This window comes from Ochotona curzoniae, unplaced genomic scaffold (genome assembly GCF_017591425.1).
Source record: "Ochotona curzoniae isolate NIBS_2020 unplaced genomic scaffold, NIBS_Ocur_1.0 contig_2688, whole genome shotgun sequence".
Lineage (NCBI taxonomy): Eukaryota > Metazoa > Chordata > Mammalia > Lagomorpha > Ochotonidae > Ochotona > Ochotona curzoniae.
In genome coordinates this window covers 19,441,759-19,466,499 of record NW_024465553.1, presented here as the reverse complement: position 1 = coordinate 19,466,499, position 24,741 = coordinate 19,441,759, and the positions used below count along the sequence as shown (strand labels likewise).

Sequence of the window (24,741 nt, the reverse complement as noted above, 5' to 3'; positions counted from 1 at the left end):
CATGAGGATATGGAAGCTGAAAAAATTTAAAGCAGGTCATGTAATTAGAAGGTTTAAGGACTTTGTAATTTAAAATAAACAGCACTCTGTAAATGGTTTTGACACTCTGGGTACTGGCCCTACATAAAATGGATTGGAATTGTTGACTCTCAGATCAAAGACAAACTAGGGAGAATTGTCATAGATGTATACTTTCTTGTTTTAAGTAAATGTTTTCAAGCAAATATCCTGGTTAAACATGAATATATCAGTAAAGCTCATGACGGCATTTGATGAGATTAAACACATTTAGGCTCTAACTGCAATGTTAACAGACAGCAGACATCAATATAAGGCTGCTTTTGTTGACCCTGCCTGTATAGAGATGTAACATTATTGTAAGATAGAGGGGAAACAGTCATAAGGCAGTTGCCAGCAATGTGCCACTAGAATTCACAACATGGAATGGTTTCCAAGTGAAACATATCAGAAAGTCTTTCCTGGATGCTGTTCTTTTGGAACAGCCCTTGGATGAGGGACAGGAGGTGGACCCTGGATTGTGGCACAGACACTAGTAGAGAATTACTGGCTTCATAAAGTGAATCGGTGCCCTCATCCAACAAGTATACTATAAAATGCAAGAAGAACCTTAGCCATGAACAACAAAGTGGTATGTGTTGTTAAACTGCAACTTTCCAGATGAAGGAAGATCAGGTAGAAAATGCCTCCCAGGGGCCCTTTCATTGTAGCTCTGAAACTGCCTCTGTCGCTGTGGTATTCCCTTTGTCTTCACGTGGAGCTTCAGTGATGTGCCAGGTGAGGCGGGCCCTGCTGTGTCTCTAACCCGCTTTCCTGGATTCTTTTCTCCCATAGATTCCCTTCTTGCTAGATGGAGACCTGCAGCGTCTTCGCAGAGTAAGGTTGTGCCAGATCTTTCCCAAGGAGATGTGCAGGTGAAAGGTTGATAGAATGCCACACCTTCTGATAAATCTGTTTTAATTACAGGTACTCGTGCGGATGGTGGCAGCCTGTGCTGGGAAGTCATTCTCGTGTTCCTGCAGCAAGTTGGCTCCCAGGTAAGAGGACCTGAGTGTGACTTTCCAGTTCACTTAGAAGATAATAAGCTTCTTTGGCTGGAGTGTATGTGTGCCATTGCGTAAGTAAAGAATTGCTGATAACGGTTGATTACAAGTGATTGTTTTTAATATTCCTATACTCAACTTACTTGGACTTGGAAAAGAGAAGGCTGCCTTATTGCTGCTTGAAAATGGAATTTTATTGTTTACCACAGTGCTATTCTGACCACAAGACAAAGTTTGCAAACTGGAAGTCTTTGCTTGTTGTGGTTTTTGTTTTTTTTTTTTTTAAAGCCAAAGGCCTTTTGGTAATTTCAAGTTTTTGTTGAGAAAAATTTTTATTAACAGCAACAAAAGTTACCCTTGTACAATTTCTACCCAAAATTTTGCTGAAGACTTTTGTATTCTGTGTCATTTAATCCTCCTTACTCTCCTATGAAATGTTTATAGATATTCTCATGTAAGTTACTAATAAGGTTCATCTGAGTGGTCACATCGCTCTTTAGTGGCTGAGCTGGGATTTGATCCCAGATCTTGTTTGCCATCAGTGATTGAGTCAGTATATTAAATTATTCTTCATGTTTTTTTTAACCGAGTATTTATGATGTCTCTCCTTTCACTTATGAAAGTAAGATGCAGTGTTATTTTAGCCCAAAACAACATACTTTGGATTTTTCACTAATACTAATTCTCAGTATTGGTTTTCGTTTATTTGGTACCTTAGTTATTTTAGTTAAAACTCTTCACTTTTGTGTTGATGGTACTTGAATCGTGTTTTAGTTTATGTTTGGGAAGAAAAAATTGGCAGTTCAGTATAAGATTCTAACCATTCTGTGAGAATCCTAGTGTTTAGACCCTTCTCGCACCAGGATGTGTAGAATCACATCCGATGGTGTTCATTGCAAGGACAGAGTGAAGCGGTCCTTTGACACTGTGGTCAGAGATGCAGAGGGGCTCCATCAGACGAGACCAGTACACCTGTGCTTTACTTGATCCATCATTCTTCATGTATTTAGCTTTGCATTAAAAAATAAAAGCTTCAATACATGTAAAATGTTTATTGCAAAAGCATACCATTTGATATCCTGAACACTACAGTAACTGTTTACTGCGCACTCGTCTGTCAGCACCTGTGGGGCAGGGTGGTGTGCTTTAGGAATCCAACGAAAGAGCAGAGACACAGCCATAAGTGTGTTTTATGTGAAAGTCACAGCTCAGGACTTATGTCTGGAAAACTTTAATTATGACATTTTGTATTATTTTGTTTATATCGTTAGAGTTTTGCTTTATTCTTACAGAAGACTTAAGGCTAATTTTTAGAAAACGTTCATTTTTAGATTTTGAGAATATCTGAAGTATGATATGAATCATTTTTTTTAGTAAAATGTATTTTCCATCCATCCAAACATGCTCTTTGATCTGGAGAACTGAGTAAAGTTAAATAAGGATCATTGCTTCCAGCATTAAATCCGAGAAAAAGCTTTCTGAAAGCAATTTATTAGGATGTCAAAAATGCCATTTTAACTCCTTCTTAGGTGGAAACAGTGGCACTGAGTGCAGTATGTTTTTAAAAAACTCACACATCCCTGACACCTGTCTGACCTTTGCTTCCTGCCTTCTGCTTCAAGTAGTCTTGTACACATCTCTTCTCCTTTAGCCGCTAGCCCTTAATTTTTCACTGGCAAGAAATTGCCAGCATCTCTTCTTCCTCCACTGACTTAACCCTCTTCAAGCAGGCCATTATAAACCAGTCGCAGTAAACATTGTTATTACATATCCTAGATCCCAATTCTCCTTTTCTTAGGTTTTAAATTTTTAAACTATTTCCTCCTAGGTTGTAGCATTTGATGATAAAAATTGTCTCATATGATTGAATCTAATTGATTTTTTTCCCTATGATTATTACATTTTGTGTCTTGAGAAGCCCTTGCTAAGCTTCCCGACTTGAAAATATTCTTTGTTTTCTTTTGAAAGTGCCATCAGTTTACTTTTGATTCATAAGCCTGTGAGCCTTCTTGGATTAAATTTGTTTCACATACATTTAGTCTTTTAAGAACGAGATTATATATGTTTTATAAATGTGGGTTTTGGTACTGTGAGAATCTGACACTTTACAAATGATATATAATAGTATATTCATGTGGAAGTTTAAAACCTTTGGAGTGATAAGTAGAATGAAGGTAGGTATAAGGGCCTATCCATATATAGGGTTTTTTGGGGTGTGTGTGTGTCAAAAACCTTTCTTTGGATGTGCTTCCAACATTACAACATTTGTACCTTTATTAACAAATGTTCATTGGTGACTGGATTCATCCATAGTAAAACCAGTGGTGGTAAGTGTAGAGCAAAACTGCAGCGCTTGTGTGCAAATATTTCATCATAGATGTGAAGAGGTTGTATTGATGGACAAATATTTTGCATGGTTGACCTGGTTGGGTTTGCTTGTTGAGTCAAGATGCCAAGTGTATTACAATAAGGAGCTGAAATGAAAGTTGAGTTGTTCAGCTGTTTGGTTTGGTCTAAATCATTGTTTTTACTGCTACGTTCTGGGAGCTCTGCGTCTTCACTTCCTTGAGCTACTCTTGCTCCTTATTTGAGTTGTCTGAGCATGAACTGCAGTGGCCAGCAGTTGTTCCTACCAGGTCTGAGACTGGAGGGAATGCTCAGCGGTAGGTCTTGTCTTGTTTATTGAAGCATGCTAGCCTTGCTTTAAGTATTGTCTTTCTCATTCCATTCCCATTTTAAAGATGTGTCTTTGGAGGCTAGGAGGGAATTACAAAGGTTTTCCCAGTCACACACCCGGGCACAGTATATGGGACTAGACCATAGTTCTCCAGTAAGTGTTTTGAGTGCTGGCTTCTTATAAGTCCATAGGAGCCCCTGAGTCAAAATAGTTGGTAGTATTGCAGTGCATGCATAATCCAGCCAGCTCTGAAACGCGGAAGGTGAAAGGACAGGTGCTCTGTGTGCTGATCACATGCAAGTCCAGGGCACTGCATGACAGGATTAGGTTGACAGAAGCTGCAGCTGCTCCCCAGGGGAGGCTCGCTTGTTTCTGGAGTGCTGCCCATCAGCATGCATGACTGAATTTGTTTTAAATTGCCATTTACTGGGAGGAGGAGCTGCGTATTATTTGAGCAAATGAAGCCCATGAGGACTGTTGGGAGGTTCAGCTGTGGGCACTGTAAATCCTGCTTGTGTCTGTGTGAACAACAAGGAAACTGGCCAGGCCCATGGTGGAGTTCCCTCTAAGGAAACTTTAGTTTCAGCTGATAACTTGCAAAGAAATTAGGACAGTTCCCAGCCTGCTCTTTAGTTGTGTACCTAAACAACAGGCCTTAATAGTGCCATGCTGAAAGCCACAGTAAGAAAATTCACTGTGTTCTAATTATAACCTGTGGCAGGGTTATTTTACATTTTTAATGTAAAATAATGGTCCTGAAAGTGCGTATTTATACACACCATAAGCTAAATTAAATGCCTTTTCTTGTTTTATTTAATGTTTGCCATTTTTTTTTTTTTTACAAGATTGGGTATTTATAATCCCAAGCACACTGGCCAGGTTGTTTTAAGCAACCATTTTGCATTAGATAAAAATGCCAAGTTTAATGACCTTTGATAAAAGTTTTTTTTACCATTCATAGCAGTTCTTTCCATCTTGACTAAATAAAGTCATGTTGTCTGAGTGCCTTTGCTGTAGATATGTGGGGGGTGATGTGTGTGTGTGTGTGTGTGTGATTTCAGAGATAGAAGGCAAAGTTGCTTTGTCTCATAACTCATCATAGCCAGGGTTTTGGAACATCTCTATGGAAAAAATTTTCCTGGATGCTTGGAGCAGCACTTTTAATTGTCATGTGAAGCCAGCAGTCCTCTTCAGTGCCATCCCAGCATCTGGATTTATGTCAGCATTAATTACCGTTGCTGAGGGTATTCTTTGAGCCAGTACTTCTGTGAGTACTGACAAATACACCATTGGATGCCGTGTTGTCCAAGGGAGTGTTGGCAAAGGTTTTAAAAAAATTAATTAATTATTTATTTTTACCACAATTCCCTTGTCTGTAGATATATGAGGCTATTTGAGTTAGAATAGTCTCTGAAAATGTTTAACATTTAAATGTTAACATGCTTAAAAATAAATTTTTCAAAGCAGCATTAATCCCTCACTAATCAGTTGATGGCACTGACGTTCTTAGTGTATCATCAGCACGTAGCTGATCTTGCTGATGGTGGTCCAGAGCAGACGTCCCTTTCAATAAAGACAGCACACCGAGGCTTCCATCTAAACGCATTATTTAGAAGCGTGTTAAAATCTAGTAGTAATTGTGTCTCGCATTGTATCAAGTTTTTTTTTTTTTTTTAAAGTGTGTCATTGCCTCCAGAGCTTAAAAAATGAAAGAAGCCAAGACTAGCTCTTACACTTGCAGGGCTGATACGCTGTTTGCAGGGAGACTGTCATGTGCGGTGGTGTTGTATACATAGCTCTAGCGCTAGACTGGATTCAAACCTTTCATGTACACCTGACGGAAGTGGTACTGTTCTTCACTCTCCTCCTTAGTAAGACAGCCTAGGAAATGATCCCATGCACCTTGGAAGGTTGTTGCAAGGGTTTCATCAGTCAGTCTGTGAGGGTATTTTAAAATGCTTGTGGTAAATGGAGTTGAAAATAAATTTAGTATGGGGCCAATTTTTTTAAAAATCCATCTATACAAGGTGTTGGGGTCTTCACAAAGATCTTGAACAGTGTGTTATCAGAAACAGATTCAGAAACATGTAGGTACCAAGTACCCTTATCTTTGGAGTCCAGTTATTATGCACTCTGCTGCCTAACATTTCCAGCATAGTGCCTGGCTCACAGTGAGCACAGCCGTTATGCTGTGGAGGGGCTCTGGGCTTGGGGAAGGCTGTGGCAGGGACTGACTGATAATCAGTTCCAGTTTTTGACAAATAGGCCTGACCTGTCAGTGATACTATATGGTAACTTTGACTTTGAATATTGTCCTAATTTCTCTGAGGCATACAAAAGAAATGAAGACTACAGTCTATATTCTGAGAGCTTGAACCATATTTAAGTAACCCCATGGAGATATGTATAAAATGCAAGCATTTTACTTTAAGTACAAGTGTGTAAGTAAAAACAAAAAAATCCAAATCTTTTGTAATAAAAATAGAATATGGAGTCCTATAAAAGGTGGATTTTTTAATGATGGAGAACAGAAGTCTGAACACTCATCACAGGGGTGGGGCACTGGCACAGGGGCTGAGCCACTGCTTATGATGCCCACACTGCATCATCAGTGTGCCTGGTTAGAGTCCTAGCTCCTCTGTTTCGGATGTTGCTTCCTGCTGTTGCACGCCCTGACAGGCAGCCATCATGACTCAAGAATTGGGTCCTGCTACCCAGGTGAGAGACCCAGGAGTTCTACACCTGGCTATTTCAGGTATTTGCAGAACAAACCAGCAGATGAAAAATCTCTTGCTTATTATCTGTCTCTGTCCACTCTCTGCTGCATATTGTTTGAATATCACAGAAAGTTTTAGTTGTATATAAAGCCTGTGAAATTCGTATCATCTACCTAAAACAGAGCTGATCATATTCATGGTTCTCTTGGAGGATGGTCCTGCATTTCAGATCAATTGTGTGCGCCTGCTTTTGGTTTACTATCTCCTTTGTTTTGCTTTCTAGCGCCTGTCAATCCGTGTTAGAAAGCAAGTGCCGTAGCCCAGGGTTTCCTGACTCTCTTGGCTTTTGCCACCATAAAGCTTCAGGGGATATGCTGATTCTGGAAGGTCCTGGACTGCCCTCTCCTTTGGCACCTCTCTGAGGCCTTATTGCATCTATTAGAGCCCATTCAAGTCTCATCTCCAAGATCCTTTCCCCACCCATCTAGATTGAATCCCTTCCTCCCCAGCATCACTTTAGTACTCATTCTGCCTACGTGAAAATCCATGCTTTGCAAAGTAGGAAGTGCAGTACAGATGCAAGTGGCCAGCGCTGTCGTCTTTCTTGCATATTTTTCTTCCTGTTGTGTTCATCATGTCATTCTTCTCCTTCGCGTGTTAACAGAGAGCTCGAGGTGAAAAGCTTTGTGTTTCCTAACCCATTCCCATGTGCAAAGAACAAGTAAAAAGCGACACAGAATAGTAATGAATGAGTGAACTGAATGATGCCCCCTCTGTTTGTAAAAGAGTTGTGCCACATGCAAGCTGGTGCAGCCCTCTCCCCAGAGGCTGTGCAGTTAGTGTGGGCAAAAGAGCAAGAGCTTTCGTTTTGAAGGACTTGGTTGCAGGTCTGTACTTTAGGGCATGGTGACGTTGATCTCCTTTGCTTCCACATTCTCATAGGAAGTGATGCTGCTGAATGCTCCTTGGGCTGGGGTTTATGGGGACCAGAGAAAGAGACCTTTGTGTAAAAGCTACTTATTTGGGAGACAAAGACTGAGACGGAGATCGCACGTGTACTGACTCACTGCCCACATGCTGACAACCCTGGACCCACCCAGGCCAAAGCCTGTAAGTCAATCTAAGTCTCCCTTTCTTGTGGAAGGAACCCAGTTAATGGAGCCACCACTGCGGTCTGTGCCAGCAGGAAGGTAGAATGGGAGCTGAGCCAGAACTCAAAGCAGGCACTCTGGTGCGGGCGTGGGTATCTTAACTGGTATGTTAATAACTACTAGGCTAAATGCCTGTTTCTGTTTTACTAATACTTAATTGCCAATTAGTCATCAACTCTCGCAAAAATGTTGAGCAGAACTTGCAGTCAAGAACTGGCCATGTTCCCAAGGCAGGCTCAGTCCTACCAGGGGGTGGTGTAGTCATGTGGAGCAGTTGGAGCTGAGGTGTGACCTGGGTCACCCTGCGTGCTTCCGCTGGGCCCACACCTTCACCTCCACTGGCGCTGCAGTTCTTGGAGCAGCCCTTGCAGTGCGTCATAGGAGCTTGGTGAAGTTAAAGCAGACTTTGTGCACCAGGGCATTCAACCTGAGATAGTAAAATGAGGAAGTGTGTGAGGTGGCATTTTCTTACACCTTTTGGAAACTTACCTTGGGGAGTTTTCTGGGTGAGGCTTTGCATGACCACATTTGATGAGGAACCTTTGAACAGTAAATATGAACTCGGATGACAGCCAAGTTACAGACATGCAGCTACTCTCACTGTACTGGAAATGTATATTAGAGTCTGATAACGGTGGGTTTTTAAAAAGAGGGAAGTCAAGTTAGCAACTCCTGCTTCCTCCAGGACCTTTAAGAGTTTGGGTCTGGGCCACTCAGCCTGTTCATTTCTGTTCGCTGTGAATTGCTATCTTGTGCTTCAGCATCCTCCAGACAGGTCGTGGGCTTCTGAAGTGACTGTATGACATGGGGCATTGCACTCAGCGTCTTGCCGAGTGTTTTCCATAATATTCCAAATGAAACATTGAGTATATCTGGTACTGGTGCAGTTCAGTGCACAACCTGCTTGCAAGAGCTGTGCTGGGGTAACAAACACAGCCTTGGTGAGAGATTATCTGGCAACACTTGTCCATCACGGAGTGTCTGCATTGGGATCTCTGGGTCCGTGTGGCTTGGGTAATCTGCGTAAGTTTCATATTCGTTTTCATAAAATGAAGGTATCAGGGCAGCATTAAATTAGGTAGTCTCTGGTCACTCCCAAGCCATCTGTGTTGTATCATTGTGAAACAATTAGAAAATTTCTTCCCAATTTCCTAATTATATATTTGAAAACACCCAAGGGAAGCTAGACTTAATGTTTTGGGAGCTGCTTGTAGTCTTTTGTGTGCGTTAAGTCCTTATTGTGTGCCAGGAATTGTTTTGGGGCCTGGAGTACCTGCACAAATGAGGCAGGCCCTTTCCCTGTGGATGCGGCCATGGAAGGAGAGGAGACAAAATGTGGTTGGAAATGCATGGCGATGACAGAAACTGCTTGGCTGGGTATGGAGCCAGGAAAGAACATCCGGGGCAGCCTGGCCATTTGTCCTGAGTGGCTGTGCTGAGGGCACAGGGGCTGACTGTTGGTCTGATCAGTGCTGGATAAGTGTGTTCCTTAAAGCCTGGCCTGCCTTGGAGAGATGGTGCTGAATTTGCACTTGAGTCTTTTTGCTGTGTGGGTGATGGTTAAAGCTTCTGAGGTAGATGAAATCAGCTGGTGATTGGATTTATATGGAAAAGAGGAGGGTTGGAAACAGTCCAGGTCCGCTATTCGGGCGTCAGGCAGAGGAAGCTGCAGGTCTGGAGGGTTGCTCAGGCTCCTATGAGCCAGCCTCTGCTGAGCATCAACTCATGCACTGCTCTGCCTTTTTGCTCTGGGGCCACCCGTGTCTCTGTAAGCTAATGCCACTTCTGTGTAGATGTGTAAGGAGTTAATCAGTGGGTTTGAAGTGATAATGTCGCAGGATGTGAGACATGGAGCTCTCTTGAAGCACCTCCTCCTGGGACACACACTGGTAAGCTCACACCTTTGTGGCTCAGCTTGGGCAGCTTACTCTGTAGATCTCTGTGACCTTCTGGGTCAGCTAGCCCCAAGTCAGATGTTGGCTGAGAATCAGGTCTGTCTGCATTAAAGCTTATTTTTGTCGCTAGTTCTGTTATTGTAGTCACAAAACTGAAATTTCAGATAACCTGATTATGAGTATTACTTTTCTACAGAAGTATACTAAATACATGAGAACAGGCTTTCAAAAGCAAGTGTTCAAAATAGTGCCATTAAATTGGTGACTATCAAAGATAGAAATATTTAAGCTTCTATAAGAATTCTCAAGTTACTTTCTTTTTTTTTTTAATATTCATTTAAATGCCAAAGTGATAGAGGAAAACACAGTGTTTTCCAACTGCTGGTTCACTCTCCAAGTGGCCACAACTGCCAGCTCTGGGCCAGGCCTCGCCAGGAACCTGGAACTCCATCGAGGTCTTTCAGGTGGGTGGTGGGGACCCATGCACTGCTGCTTTTCAGGTGCATCAGCAGGAAGCCGGATGAGAAATGGAGTACCCCAGACCCAGAGCAGTGCTCATATGGGATGGTGACATCTTGGGCAGCAGCTTAAGCCACTGTGACACCACATTGGGCCCTCAGATTACTTTCTGAATCTTTGAGATTAGAAAGGGAAATGGCAAGTTTTGAGGATGCTCTTTTTTGTTGTTGATCGTATAACAGTCATGAACTCAGCAGTCAATTGAAGAGTATTCGTTTATAAAGCAGGCCTGGACTTTACATCAGGAAATTAGCCAGATGAATATATAGTGCATCGATGCAAATAAAATATAGCTATCAGTGTTTGTAGTTCCTTGCTGAAACAAGCCTTTTCAATTACCAAGCCAGTTGTCATTCTGTTACCTCAGGGTAGGTTTTATATGACTTAGTAAAAAAATTTTATAGTGTGTTTCAGTAGTCTTCAAACTGGTTCTGTATGATTGTTATACCTCTTCTGGGCTTTTATTGTGTGGAGATGGGTTTATTTTAAGTTATCAGTTTATGTGCAAGGATGCTTACCACTTCAGTATTTTTTTTAAAGATTTATTTTTTTTGTTGTTGTTGTTGGAAAGATATACAGAGGAGAAGAGACAGAGAGGAAGATCTTCAGCCCAATGGTTCACTCTCCAAGCGGCTGCAACAGCCAGAGCTGAGCCAATCCAAAGCCAGGAGCCAGCAGCTTCTTCTGGGTCTCCTATGTGGGTGCAGGGTCCTAAGGTTTTGGGCCGTCCTGAACTGCTTTCCTAGGCCACAAGCAGGGAACTGGATGGGAAGTGGAGCTGCTGGGATTAGTACTGGTGCCCATATGGAATTCCAGTGCATTCAAGGCTAGGACTTTAGCTGTTAGGCTATTGCGCCAGGCCCCCACTTTAATATTTTTAGTGTAAGAAGTGAGTGCAACTTAAGTGTCACACAGTCCAGAAATGGCTAAATTATGGCATGTGTACATGTACAGAACTGCTATACAGAGGTTAAACATATAATATTTGAAGAACATGAAAGTAAATGGAGAGATGTTCACAGTGTATTGTTAAAAAGGATAAAAAACAGTTTATATACCATAATCCCAGTTTAACTTTTTAGAAATACTTTTCATTGATTTGAAAGGCAGAGTAACAAAAAGAGGAAGAGACACATATACACATACACACCCCATCCTTCCATCCGTCCGGCTTACTCCGCAAGGGCATGGGCATGGCCAGGCTAAAGCCAGGAACCGGAAGCTTCACCAGGGGCAGGGGCCATCTCGCATTGCTTTCCCAAGTGAATTAGTAAGTAGCTGGATCAGAAGTGAAATGCTGGCATTGCAGATGGCAGCTTAAGCCACATGCCAGGATCCTGGCCTTGGATCCTAGTTTGTAAGAACTGTGTTATCTGTGGGTGATAACTGTGTTATCTGTTAGTGACTTTGAATTCACATTTTAAACTTTTCTCTGATGTTCCACTTTAAAGGGTGTTAGTTTCCAGTTTGTGACCTTTTACTTTGGTGATGGGTGACTTAAGTGAGACTTGTGAATTGGTTGCTGCTGAGGGTTAATTCTTCATAGAATGACTTACTTAGAGTACAGTAGGTTACTTCTCGCTATTGCAATAGTAATGTTTATACTAAATGCATAAGCAAATACCTACATTTTAAATCATATATAAAATAACATGCTTTAAGTATAAAAATGAAATATTTTTTAATGATAATTCAGTAATTATTTTTAAGTTATTGATCTTCATCATAGGCAAGATAGGGAAACACAGACTACTTTTTCTCATTTTAGAACATCTCACAGTGGTTTGTCCCTAAGCCTTAAGTTATGACACAGATGATGATGGCAGAACTTGGATGCAGACTCTAACTTTATTGATCTTTCTGCTCCTGAAATGCTTTCTTGTCATTTCCTTAGCAAAACTGGGTGCTTAGGAGGAAGAGTTGCAAACTGAGGTTTTGCTTATGGAAAAGAGTCAGGAATCTGTCCTTGAAACCGGAAAAGGAGAGTTTGGCTTTATTCTTGTACAGTGACTCTTGGGTGTGGTGGGGTTGGATGCTGTGGTCAGAACAGGAGCAAAGAAGTAACTTGTGAGCAGAGGTGCTGTCTGAGGGAGACTTCTCCGGGGGAATATGCTAGAATAGCTTATAAGCTGCTGTAAGGATCAGCTGAACTTAGCTGACAAGGATGCTGCTTGTCATGAGCATGGGGCTCCTTCCTGCTAAGCTGATAGTAAATTGAAGCTATCCTAACTGGATGCACTTAGCACACCTCGCTTTCTGTGGTTTAGCATCTGGTGCGTTGGAAGGCACCTGTTGTGCCCTTAATCATGTGGGGCTGCCTGCAGTCAGCATCCTGAGAGTTTCCTGCCACAAGGCTGCAGGCCAGGTGTAGAATGTCAGGAAGGTTGGTTTCTACTGAATGTACATTGATTTGATACCTTTGTATAGTCACAATATCCTGGATCAGATCACTGTAAGTCAGGGGCCATTTTACTTCACAGTGAGATGAAGCTGGGGTTTCTTGGGTCCTGTGTTGCAGGGCCAGCGCCCTGTCTGGACCTCAGCTGCCCTGGGACCAAATGCTGCAGATGTGTTTCCCATTGTGCCCACGGCTCTGCTCTGCTCACATGATACTCCAGATTTGCAGACGATGCTAACCTGTTTTAATTACAGCTACAGTATTGACAGCCGGCTCTAAGAGAGGCCTACAGATAACCATGGGTGGCAGGCAAAGTAGATAATGCAAACACAAAGGAGCTGTAATCTTTTGGCAGAAAGACTTCTCCCAGGATGCAGTATTATCAGCTGTGAAGTTAACTGAAAAGTGAGTTTTTCCAAGAAACTACAGTTTTCCTTTGTGGAGTTTCTTTACTCTTCTCCTGCAAAGTGGAGGTCACTGCTGGTGGTCAAGACAGCAGTACACTGCGTGCTCCCATGGATGGTCCCTGCTGGGCACTCCTGGCCTCTCAGCAGTTTGCTTTGTTTGTTCACTTGTTGGAAGGATTGGTGGAGGAATCTGAGGGTGTGCCAGGGGTCCTCTCTGCCACCCAAACCCTGATCAGTCCAGCTATGGCACTGGAACTGTGGGACTCTGTGGATACCCTGACTTGGTATTTATTAGCAAGCTTCACATGCTGTAGTCCAGCTTTTCTTCATTTAGTTATTTATAGTTACATTCTTCGTACTGCTTTTTCAGCTTGTGCTTTTGCCAGTAGGCATTGATAACATATTCTAGGTTGGGGAAAAAATAGAAACACTACCACAGTTCTACTGCTTTTCCAGGCACAAGCAGGGAGCTGGACAGGAAGTGGGGCAACAGGGATACAATCCAGCACCTGTATGGGATGCTGGCTCATACAAGGCAAGAATTTAGCCACTGAGACATTGCTTTAGAAAGCTTGACAGTTTCACATTTAGATACATATGTGAAATGTTTGGAAGTCAGAAGTCAGATTCACAAAAGGATAGGATCTTCTCACCCACTAGTTTGCACCCCAGATGACTGCAACAACTGGAGCTGAGCCAATCAGGAGCCAGGAGCTTTTTTCAGGTGCAATACTATTCTTCACTGTTTTCCAGGCCATAAGCAAGGAGTTGGATCAGGATTGAAGCAGCCAGGACAAGAACTGGTGCCCATGAGGAAGATTAGCCTGTTGAGCCACCATCAGCTCCCTCTGTTGTTTTGAAATACAAAATTTGGAACAATATTTTGGGAGAGTTTTTTACACCTTGACTTGAGAGCTAATCTGTGGACAGCTATTTCTTAGACTCCTTTTTCCCCTAATAGTTGTATTTCCTTATCAGAACTGATTTGCAATGTATAAAACATGAGAACAAGGTGGAAAACTTCAGTTTTCTAGAACTCCTATGTTAAGGTTGTAGTGGCTCTTCTCCTGTAACCAAAAAAAAAAAAAAAAAACAAAATAACCAAAAACAAAACATAATACACCTGCAAGGTTTTGTTGTTGTTGTTACATTGAGCCCTGGTGTGAGGTACTTGTCTTTTTGATTCCCACACAGGCTGTAAGAGGAAATAGAAAGCACAGGAGAGTTCACAAGAAAAGCTAATGATTTATCATATTCTATTCATTCTCTAATGACTTTTAAAAGAAATGTGGACTAAACATGACTGTTTAGACAGCTGGGGAAAAACAAATATAGTTCAATGAATTCCCAGGGGAAACAACTCAGTGGTCCAGAAGTTAATGAATTAATTTTGTCATTATTTATCAGTAGAAAAGTCATTAAAGATTAGTGAAGGGGGGAGTCAATTGTAGGTGGTGCCAACACTCCTGAGTTGCACCTCTGGAGGCTGCAGTAAAGGAGTCTCGGCAGGATGTAAGGGGAGGCGATTAAGGAGGCAAAGCGTAAAGTCATAAACGATTCCCCTGGCATTTAAGTAAGAGACAGGGGCAGTGCAGTGGAAAGAAGGAATCCTGTGCATCACAGTGGTAGTTAATTGACATCTTTATGCTTTCCAGCTCTGTTTTCCGGGAGATCAATTAAAGTGCTGTGAAATCAGTTGGTAGATTGTATACTTCTATTAGAGAATGAGCCCTTGTGGGATGGAGCAGTGGTGTTGACCTCCTGTCCGGGTGGACATTTACGCCGGGTGCATGTTCATGCTTGTGCATGTGTTTCTTTGTGCAGGGATAGGCAGCAGCCAATTTGGAGACAGCTGGGCAACTTGTGTGCTCTGCTCCCTGTTTCCGGGTGTTTCCAGCTGATGGCTGAGAAGGCCCATCCATAGACCTGTAGAACTGTGTTAGGACTGCAGGCAGTGGCTGGGCTGACGTCTAGGGGCAGGAAGAGTCTGTATAGTGCAATTTGAGGACTCTTAATACTCTGTTCTTTACTGAAGCCTGAATGCTCATGTGATAGTAGTTTACCCACATCACTCAGATAAACAGTGTATGTCTGGGCTCAGTCTGTTGTTTCTCATATTGTGAAAATTTAAAACTTGTCCCCTTGATTCCATTCTTGAGCCATTGTTAATTTTCAAATGAACAGAAGTAAGGAATACCCAGCTCGCTTGTGATTCCTGAAGCCTCGTAACAGCCTTAATACACTTAGAACATTAAGTTATACAGCCATCACCTTACAGGGACTATGGGTCTCCCTCCTGTTTTGGTTCCTGTGCCTGGCATTTTCCTCAATGCCAGCAGTTTCCAAGCAGAAATCTCTAACCATATTAGACTGCTGCTCAGGACACCTGCTGGCCTGGAGGAGATCACCCCAGCAGGGCCCTCAGGACCTGCAGCCTTGCCTGCTGGGTGACTGCATCATCCCGTCCTCTGTGGCACTGCTCACCTTTGTGCGTGTGGTGCACTGTGCTCTCTCTGGTCAAGGCTGCTCGCTTGCAGTATTCTCTTTCCCGTCACCTCATCTCTAAGTTTTTAGTCAAGGTGTTCCTCCCCTGGGCACCACCTCTATGTTTTCTGACCATCTTGTTGCCCCTCTCTGTGCTGTTCGTGTCTTCATGCAAGGAGGCTATGAATTCCTGGAGAGCAGGGAATCATGTCTTCATGAGCCATGAACCTCAACTTGATATAGACGCTGACATATCACCGTTGCCACTGTGACTTTGTGCACTGTTGAGGGCCTGATGGAGCCACCTTTCCATAATGAAGGCTCCTTCCTACAGGTGTTGGATGTAGAAGCTGAGAGGACCCTTCTCTACCAGTTGCTCTTGTAGATGCTTATCTTGTTAAAGTTATCAAGTTATCTTGTTTGATGCTTAGGTTCAGTGGCCTTTGGAAAGAAATTATTGGAAAGACAGAAATTTCCCCGTCGCCTGGTTCTCTTTGCAGATACCAGTGGTGGTTCCCTAACCAGGATTGAAGTCGGGGGCAGAGACGCCAACCCAGGTCTCCTACCTGGGAGGCAGGTACCTATGCTCTCAAGAGCCTGTTTCAGCAGGAAAATGGAGCACAATGTCTAATTTGCACTTAGCGTTCCAACAATGGTAGGAAAGACCTACTAATATTGTTTTCATGCACAGTTTTCGGAACTGAGGCTAGGGAGAGGTGAATGAGGCTGCCCACATCTCCCCGGTGATTGCAGGTAACTGAGACCAGGCTGAAGTCTTCGTTGGACTGTGGGTAGGAGTACATTTTCACTGCACCATTTTGCCTATTAAGAAAGCTGATGTTTCTGCAAAGCTCACAGTGATCTGATCACATGCTTGCTGTTGGTTTGGCAATAGTGTTTAAAATAGGAAAAATAGTTTTTACAAATAAACAGATAAAGCTGAAAGTGGAATGTTTATTTAGTTATCTTTGTTTTATTTTTAATTGGACAAACCCCTCTGCCTAGATTTCAGCAGAGGTGATCCTGATGTTCCTGCAGGTGGTAAATTTATGATTCTGTCCTGACACCTGCGTCTTCTGTTTTCTTCTCATCCCAACCCCAAAGAATGATCATTTATCTTTGGCATTGTCTGTTGTCCATGCACTCTAGCTATTTGTGGGAAGTGGGAGGTGGAGTCACACGATAGAATTTCCACAGGAGCAAAAGGGTTTTCTCACCTCTATCATGTACGTTTGATCTAAAGCTGTTGACACCTTTCAAAAATAAAATGAGAGAGATGCCAGCTGGACTAAAAATGCTATTACCTTTAAATCCTCAGGATTCTATGACAACAGGTAGTGGTCACGAAAAACTAGTTTAGATCCTAGAACCCCAGATTCTCTTAGCTGGCAGTTTGTCTGGTTCATAAGCATAACGGTGTTTGTGGGCAGCTTGAGCTGATTGCAGGGTTGATGCTTAACAGTGTGGTTCCCCCAGCACACTTCCCACAGAGTTCTTTCTGCTGGACTCCATGTGAGCACCGTAGTTCAGCAACCAGAGTAGATGTGGTATTTCAAAAACAAGATGTCTTTTGTACCCAAATACAACACTGAAGAATATTTATTTTGATTTAAAAGAATGTTTAATAATCATGCACATGTGCACTTTAGACAGATAGTGGAGAATGAAATGTGTGTTAACACTGTGGTCTTGCTGTGTGAGTTGAGTTAGTTCCTAATGTCTGCAGTGGCAGTTGGGCTTGCCTGGCGTGAAGAGGGCCCTGCTGAAACAGGGTGAGGTTGTCTCACATAAAACATCAGTTGGGAAACTGATGAAGGGCGGTGGTTCTGCTGAGTCTCTAGGAGGGAGTCTGGCTCCCCGTGGCTCCCGGAGTCCTTACTGTAAGACCATGGTCCTCTGAGGATACACTTCCATGGCAGAATGATGAACTAATGACTGTTTATGAAGGACCATAGTACTATAATGTAGGGGAAATCAGCGTGCGGAGGGGGGTGGGGGGAGATTTCGTGAGGGGATAAGTGAAATCCCAGAGCCTATGAAATTGTATCATAAAAAAAAACATGGTTCTCGGCAGCGCAGGGCACTTGGAGCTCTAGCCAACATGTCTGGGAGAGTAGAGGACCAGCACAGCAGGGGCTTCTGGCATTGCCACCGTTGGCTTCTACTTGAAACTCCTTGGCCACTGCTGACTTCAAGAGGGTTCCAGTGTGGTGTTGAATTGGGCACTTTGCCAGCCCAAATAAAACCATATTTCTGTTACTGAACAAGAAGGGAGGGGAATGGAAATTGAATTTGAAGAAGTTGACAATCTGCCATCAAATATAGAATTTATTTTTTAAATCATGGATCTGCCTCTAACTGGCCTTTGAAAATTCAGAGGGAGGTAGATTGTGTAGGAATCTTTTACAGAAGTATTTTAACTTTGAGCATTTTCCCCCCCCACAAATCTTGTTTTTTCCTGGGCTTTTATAAAATTCTTAATGCATTTTAATCTTTCTGTAGTAGGTCATCCTAGCAGGATTCACAAATACAGTGGGGTGAATGTTGCACATTCTGAAATTCTCGCATGCTTCTCCTTAAAGGCAAATGGTCAGGTCTTCCTCACAGAGCCTTTGCTTTAGGTACTGGTCTGGGACGGGCTCTCACTGGCTGGGATCTGCTTTGGAAACTGTTTACTAACCCAGTATCACATCTGTTGCTTTCTTCCAATCCACTATGGCCTTTCTTTGCTCTGGATGTTTCTGCCTGGTACGTTTTCTGCATGTGGAGTTTTGCTTGTCCATCTCTGACAAGCTGGAGAAATCTTGCCCCCACGCTGGCCATCCTTCATTCCTCGCGTCGCCTGCTGAGTGCCTCCATGGCTTGACTGGCTCTGAGGACTGTGTGTGTTCCGCACACCGCAGCAGAGATGGTGTGGATGGAGAAGGAAAAGAAAGCATTGCTAAACAGCTTTTTTCAAGCAGTCTGTTTAATTTTCTTAGAACACATATGTGTTTGACTACAACTTACTTACGTGGACTTGCCTTGGAAAAGAGAAGCTTGCAACATGGTCTGGTATTTAGCTGTCTTCTTGTAGGCAAATCGAGGATTCTTACAGGAGCTAGATGAGAGTGGCTGTTGGGTAGCAGCATACAGCCTCAGCAACATTCTCAGTTGAGCATTGTACATGAGATGGAATCAAGGGCCTCATGTTACAGGTGCTCTGATTGCATTTTGCATGGACTATAGTCTCTGAATTTTTTAAGTTTTTTTTTTTTTTAATCAAAAAGTCAGTATACAGAGAGGAGGAGAGAGAAGATCTTTTGTCTGCTGATTCACTCCCCAAGCGACCACAATGGCTGGAACTGAGTCCATCCGAAGCCAGGAGCCCGGAGCCTCTTCCAGGTTTCCCATGTGGGAGCAAGGTTCCAAGGCTTGGGACCGTCCTCAACTGCTTTTCCGGGCCACCAGCAGGGAGCTGGATGGGAAGTGGGACCACTGGGACGTGAACCGGTTCCCATTTGAGATCCTGGTACATGCTAGGTGAGGACTTTAGCTGCTAAGTTACTGTACTAGGCCCTAGTTTCTGAATCTTAAAATCGGGCTGATCTTTCACGTATTTAGGAAGTAGAATATTTCGATCTGCCAAATATTCTGCTGTGCGTATCATGTGTTAGTTTATCTTTAGGCAGGTGGATTAAACCAGGGAAGATAGGCTTTCCGTGAGTCACGCAGGTTTACTTACAGGCATGTTAATATTTTTACTATCATTACTGACAATTAGCAATTGAATCCAAATAACTGTGTCAAGTTACTGTGATTTTTGTTTTACAAAAATGCACATGTAATTTCTGCATTTATATATTAGGGATTTTTTTTTTCCCAGAGATGTATTTTACTATTTCATCTCTGCCCTGAGGGTGATTTTCCTAGTCTAGATATTAAAACTGACAGGATGTAGTTTTCTGAGTGATATAATGTATTTCCTACTGCATACCAGTACCAATCTTAAGCCACTGTGATGCCTTGGAAAATAACTTACAAGAGAATTCAGTACTTTGAATCTTCCTCTGAGTTGAAGAGGATAAAAACTTCCAAATTTATCATCAATCCACATCGTAATTGCTGAATAGATGTTACACTAGGAAATTCTGTTTTATTTTCCCATTTTTGGACATAAACTGGAAAAGAATATCCTTTCTTCTGTGTCAGTGGAAGTGTCTGGGGCAGTCACTGTGGCCCTGTGAACTTGTACTCCCTGAGGAGCACTGCACTACGAGGAGCTTGAAGAAGGGGTTTTTGTTGGCGTCTTCTATGGGATGACACTCAAGGACCTCCACGCACTATTTATGTGTGCTCTATTTATTTCGCTGTGCTGAGCAGTCGGAAATAGGTTTTTGCAAACCATCTTACTCTGAAGAATGGCCTGCTTTGATCAGTTCTATGAAGAAGTACATTCCAGGGCTGCTCAGCCACAGGATGGCTCTTTTCGTCCCAGCTGCTGCTCCTTCTTGATGGAGGATGTCGGATGCCGAGAGAAGGCTTTGTCTGTGTATATGAAATGAACTTTGTTTGAATCTTCCTCAAACAGCTTCAGTTGCTCAGGAGTCCAGCCGGACATTCCCCACTGGACAGTCATTTAAATGCAGGTCAGATTTAGAACCCTGCTTACTTCAGTTTAAAACAAGACATTGCCTTTGGAACTGAGCCCTTGTGCATTTAGGGCTTGGGGCTCTGATGGGCTTTCTCTTTCGACCCCCTGAAGTCTGTTTCAGAGCCTCTGCACAGCACACGTCAGGCTAGAAGCCATCCTCTGCGCCCGTGACTTGGTCTCAGATTTTCTGCTTTCCTTCCATTTCTGGGGTCTAACTGAGTGCTTCCAATAAATTGGTGGCAAGGTTAGAGGTTTGTCAGGATGAAACACAGTCTGATTTCTGTATACTCATTTGATATTTTCCTGTTTGACTAGTAACAGAGAAGGTGCAAAGAAAATCTAGTAGGTTGACTTTAAGATCATACCATTGTGTTGATAGATTTTTAGTTATATTAAGGTAAGTAAATTTTCTTCAGGATTCAGTGTAACATTGTTAATTACAACAATGTGAAAATAAAGCAGATGTCAACTCTTATCTGGGACTAAGATTCACTTTCTCAAATGATATAACTTGGCATCATACATTCATGCAAAGTGAATAATCAGTTATCAAAATACTGAGTGATTTCTTTCAAGCTTCCTTTATCATGCCCAAGAATATGATTTACACAGAATGTGTTGAATAGAAAAGTTATTAGGGCAGAGTAGGTTGGGAAATATATTGCTAACTTTAAAAATATCAGATTGACAAACATATTGATTGTGCTTTTTATGTGCTTGAATGATTGCTTCAAATTTCATATAAAATGAAACAGATAACCTTAAAATAAGCTTCTTAATTATTTTGAGTTTAAGAAATAACCCTGAAGGCCAGTTTGTTTTTTTGTTTGTTTGTTAGTTTCATTTAAATAATGTAAAAGAACAATTCCTTTTTGTGTAGGGAAAGCCATGTTTATTTCTCGGCACTGCTTTTCTTGAAGTCTTCGTGTTTATCATCTTCACTAGCTTCTTCATATATTAGTTATCTTGGGGCTGATGCCTTATACTAATGTTAGTGTGTAACTTTATATCTTGTTGGTGCTTTGAACAAAATAGAATTATTTATTGTTTTGTGAGCCATTTGTACCTGTCATGTTCTCCCTCTTTTTTATGCCAAAGCAAATATATTTTGAGCTGAGAAAAAAAATGAGATTTTTCGCCTGTGGTTCTGTTAAGGAGGGTATGTTGTCACACATGTTTAGGATTAGTTGATGCGTTTCTGATGAAAGACTACTATGACTGTGTTTGCATTACACAAGTAATGATTGGATATTTCCAGGGTTACCAGGCTGTGCTAGCTAAGGTGCAAGTGTCATATGATGATGCTTAAATTATTTGGGGAGATAATTGGAATTTTGTTTTCTTTGTTGTATACCTATTTGGACAAAATACTTACTTGCATTAACCTTTTTTTTTTTTTAAGGTGACAGGTGTTGATATCTAATGATACACATACATTGTGGAGAGCACATTCTAAGTTAATGTTTAATAGGAATGGTGGTTCATGTTCCTGTCAGTCAGAATATGAACCAATAAATATCATCCCTTTATAGGGATGATATTTATACTACTTTACTTTCTAAATAATGTTTTTTTTAGGTCACAGAGCACTTAAGTAGTTAACAGCAGACACTTTCTGCTTCTCGGCATCCTATCCAAATAGGCCATTCACACTTAAAGACAATAAGAAGTCATATCCATGTATTTATGTGTTTCTAGTTCATTGGAAGAGAGTATTAAAATTAGTTGGCTTTCAGCAGTGTCTTAATCAAGCATGATTCCTGTTCCTCCTCCCCTCCCCCCACCCCCAGCGCCAAGCCTTCATCACAGCAGAATACTCCAGCAGTCATGGAAACTCCAAACAATTCTGGGGTGCCATTCTCTGGTGTGTAGTGACAGCTGTTGCTAGTGGTATGGTGGTTATTTGGTCCCTCTTTCCTCTTTACCCATCCTAGGCTTTGTCTGCCACCATGCTTATCTTTGTGGGGATTTTCAGCTCAGTGCAAGAGATGTGAAGCAAGTGGTGTGCCGTGCAGTGAACATGTAGCGTATGGATGATCTCTACCTCCCTCCCTCCCTGCTTCTCCTTTCCCTGGAGCACTGCCTTTCATATAAATAATCTTTTTAAAAAAGAAAATGCTCAAATGCTTCTGAACAGACCCACTGATGGTCATAGAAAATGGCCCCTGTGTTTTCTGCTCATCTAAGTCTGTCAACAGTTCCCCGCCTCTGGCCTCTGCCATCCAGCGGTCTGACCATGTTTAACTTGCCAATGCCAGGGACCAGGGCAGCACAGGCACTGCCTCTTGCCCTTGACAAGCAAGTCTTTGTTGGGATACTTTGGGAAATTCTGGAGACTACCAGGATTGGCATGCCAAGAAGTGGTATCGTAGCCTCATTTTTCGTGCTCGCAGCTGATGGCACAGCTACAGAAAGGAATTTGGCAGCCAGGTCCCATTGTGGATTGCTTGAAGTTTCAAGGGGTGGTAGGACAGGGTGTAGGAATATGTTACTGGTTTTACTAGTTCAGAAGTCTTACATTCCAGCACAATCATGTTTTTTTCCAACAGTGTATTTTTATGTTTCAGTAGAAAAGAAGTAGCTTCAGCAAGATGGGGATTTGTGGTCACATTTTCCATGTGTTCCTTTTATTTGAGATCAGAGCTGTGCAGTAATGTGACTAGAATGATGCAAATGTAGATTCTGGGTATAAATAATCTATTCCCTGATTCAGACCTGAATACTGTGGCATAACCCTGCTTTTGCCCAATTCTGTAATGGCCTGGGAGTCACGGGAGAAAGTCAGAAGTCTGAGGGGAAGCCTTGGAGGAGGATTTGGTGTGGGCCTTCTGGTGGCCAGGATGTGGAAACACATGCCACGCTGTCCCTTCCCCCGCCTTCGGTTCCTAAGCTTTGCCTAGATGGCTTCTTGCTACATGAGCTGGGTCCGGGAGTGACTTTAATTGAACTTGTAAAGCTTGAGGTGAGTTTCTTGGTTTCCTCTTTTGGGAAGTGATTGCACTTTCATACATTTATTTCCCCTTTTCTTATTTTGACAGGTAAGGCTGGCTCTCTCATTTCCATCCTGTTCTGCAGCTCCCCACTCTGTTCCCAGTGTTGCCCGTTTAGCTCTGATCATAAACTGTTTACTGAACAACTTCTTGGGTATATGCCAGGGTTTTTTTTTTTTAAGATTGATTTATTTTTATTTGAAAGGCAGATTTACAAGAGAGAAGAGACAGATCTTTCATTTGTTTCTGGTCCACTCCCCAAATGGCTGCAGCAGCCAGAGCCGAGCTGCTCTGAAGTTGGGAGCCTGAAGTCCCTCTTGGTCTTCCATGCAGATGCAGGGTCCCAAGTCTTTGGGCCATCCTCCAGTGCTTTCCCAGGCCACAGGCAGGGAGCTGGATCAAAATGAAACAGCTGGGATTTGAATTGGCACCCATATAGGATGCTGGCACTGTAGGTAGAGACTTAAGCTACTTTGCTAGGTGCCACCCCTAGTTGCAAGATCTTGTTTTGCTGTGTTTGTGAGCAATTCAAGGGTGCATTTTGAAATTATTAAATTAATTAGTTCATGATGTGTCTGCAACCACATAGCATTAAACCTTCCCGATGTCCCTCAGTATTTTGACAGAGTTCATCATGATATTATCCTTCGTTAGAAGATACAGCTGAAGTTGGAACTTACATTTTTATTTTTCACCTAAAAGAAATAGGAACAGAGGTATTAGGTGTAGCAGTCTTACAAAATCTGCATAGTTTTATTTAGTGGTTTGTGATAAATTAAAAATGCATTCTAGCCCAGTAAACATTTCTTCCATTAGCCCTTAAGTTTCTATGTATTTTTCATTTTTTAAAAGGTTTATTATTTTTTTAAAAAGATTTATTTATTTATTGCAAAGTCAGATATACAGAGAGGAGAAGAGACAGAGAGGAAGATCTTCCATCCGATGATTCACTCGCCAAGTGAGCACAATGGCCGATGCTATGCCAATCCGAAGCCAGGATCCAGCAACTTCTTCTGGGTATCCCACACGGGTGCAGGGTCCCAAGGCTTTGGGCTGTCCTCGACTGCTTTCCCAGGCCACAGGCAGGGAACTGGATGGGAAGTAGGGCCGCCTGGAGCAGAACTGGCGCCCATATGGGATCCCGGGGCGTTCAAGGCGAGGACTCTAGCTGCTAGGCCACGCCGTCGGGCCCCAGGTTTATTTATTTTCATTGGAAAGTCAGATGTACAGAGAGGAAGATCTGTCCGATGGTCCATTCCCCAAGTGGCCGCAACAACTGGAGCTGTGCCAATCCGAAGCCAGGAGCCCAGGGCTTCTTCTGGGTATCTCACTTGGGTGTAGGGTCCCAAGGCCTTGACCGTCCTTGACTGCACAAGCAGGGAGCTGGATGGGAAGCAGGGCTGCCAAGATTAGAGCCGGTGCCCATATGGAACCCTGGGCCTGCAGGGTGAGGATTTCAGCTGCTAGGCTATCTTGCTGGGCCCTATTCGACTTCTTTTTTTAAAAAAAAAGTTTATCTGGGGGGAAGATTAACAGAGGGGATGGAGCGAGGTGAGATAGATGGAGAAAGAGAAAGATCTTTCATCCGTTGGTTCACTCCTCAAACACTTGGCAAAATCAAAGGCTGCACCAGTCCAAAGCCAAGAGCCCATACATAGCCCCATCCAGGTATCCCATGTGGGTGGCAGGGACTTGCAGTGCTTGAGCCATCATCTGTAGCTTTCCCAGGTGCATCAGTGGAAAACAGAAATTGGAAGTGGAGCTGTGTGGTCCTACCCACCACTCTGTTAATGGGCTGTCAGCATCACA

The 24,741-nt window shown here is 42.7% G+C and overlaps 1 protein-coding gene across 3 annotated transcripts in view; it reads left to right on the top strand.

Annotated features, from left to right (window-relative positions):
• The window catches only part of SIPA1L1 (signal induced proliferation associated 1 like 1), a 291,662-nt gene that overhangs the window by 89,174 nt on the left and 177,747 nt on the right, over nucleotides 1–24,741 (top strand). For all 3 annotated transcript variants that reach the window (XM_040975354.1, XM_040975356.1, XM_040975355.1), the window contains one exon: nucleotides 985–1,055. The gene's annotated coding sequence lies outside the window, so the exon portion shown is untranslated. The remainder of the gene's footprint in view (nucleotides 1–984; nucleotides 1,056–24,741) is intronic.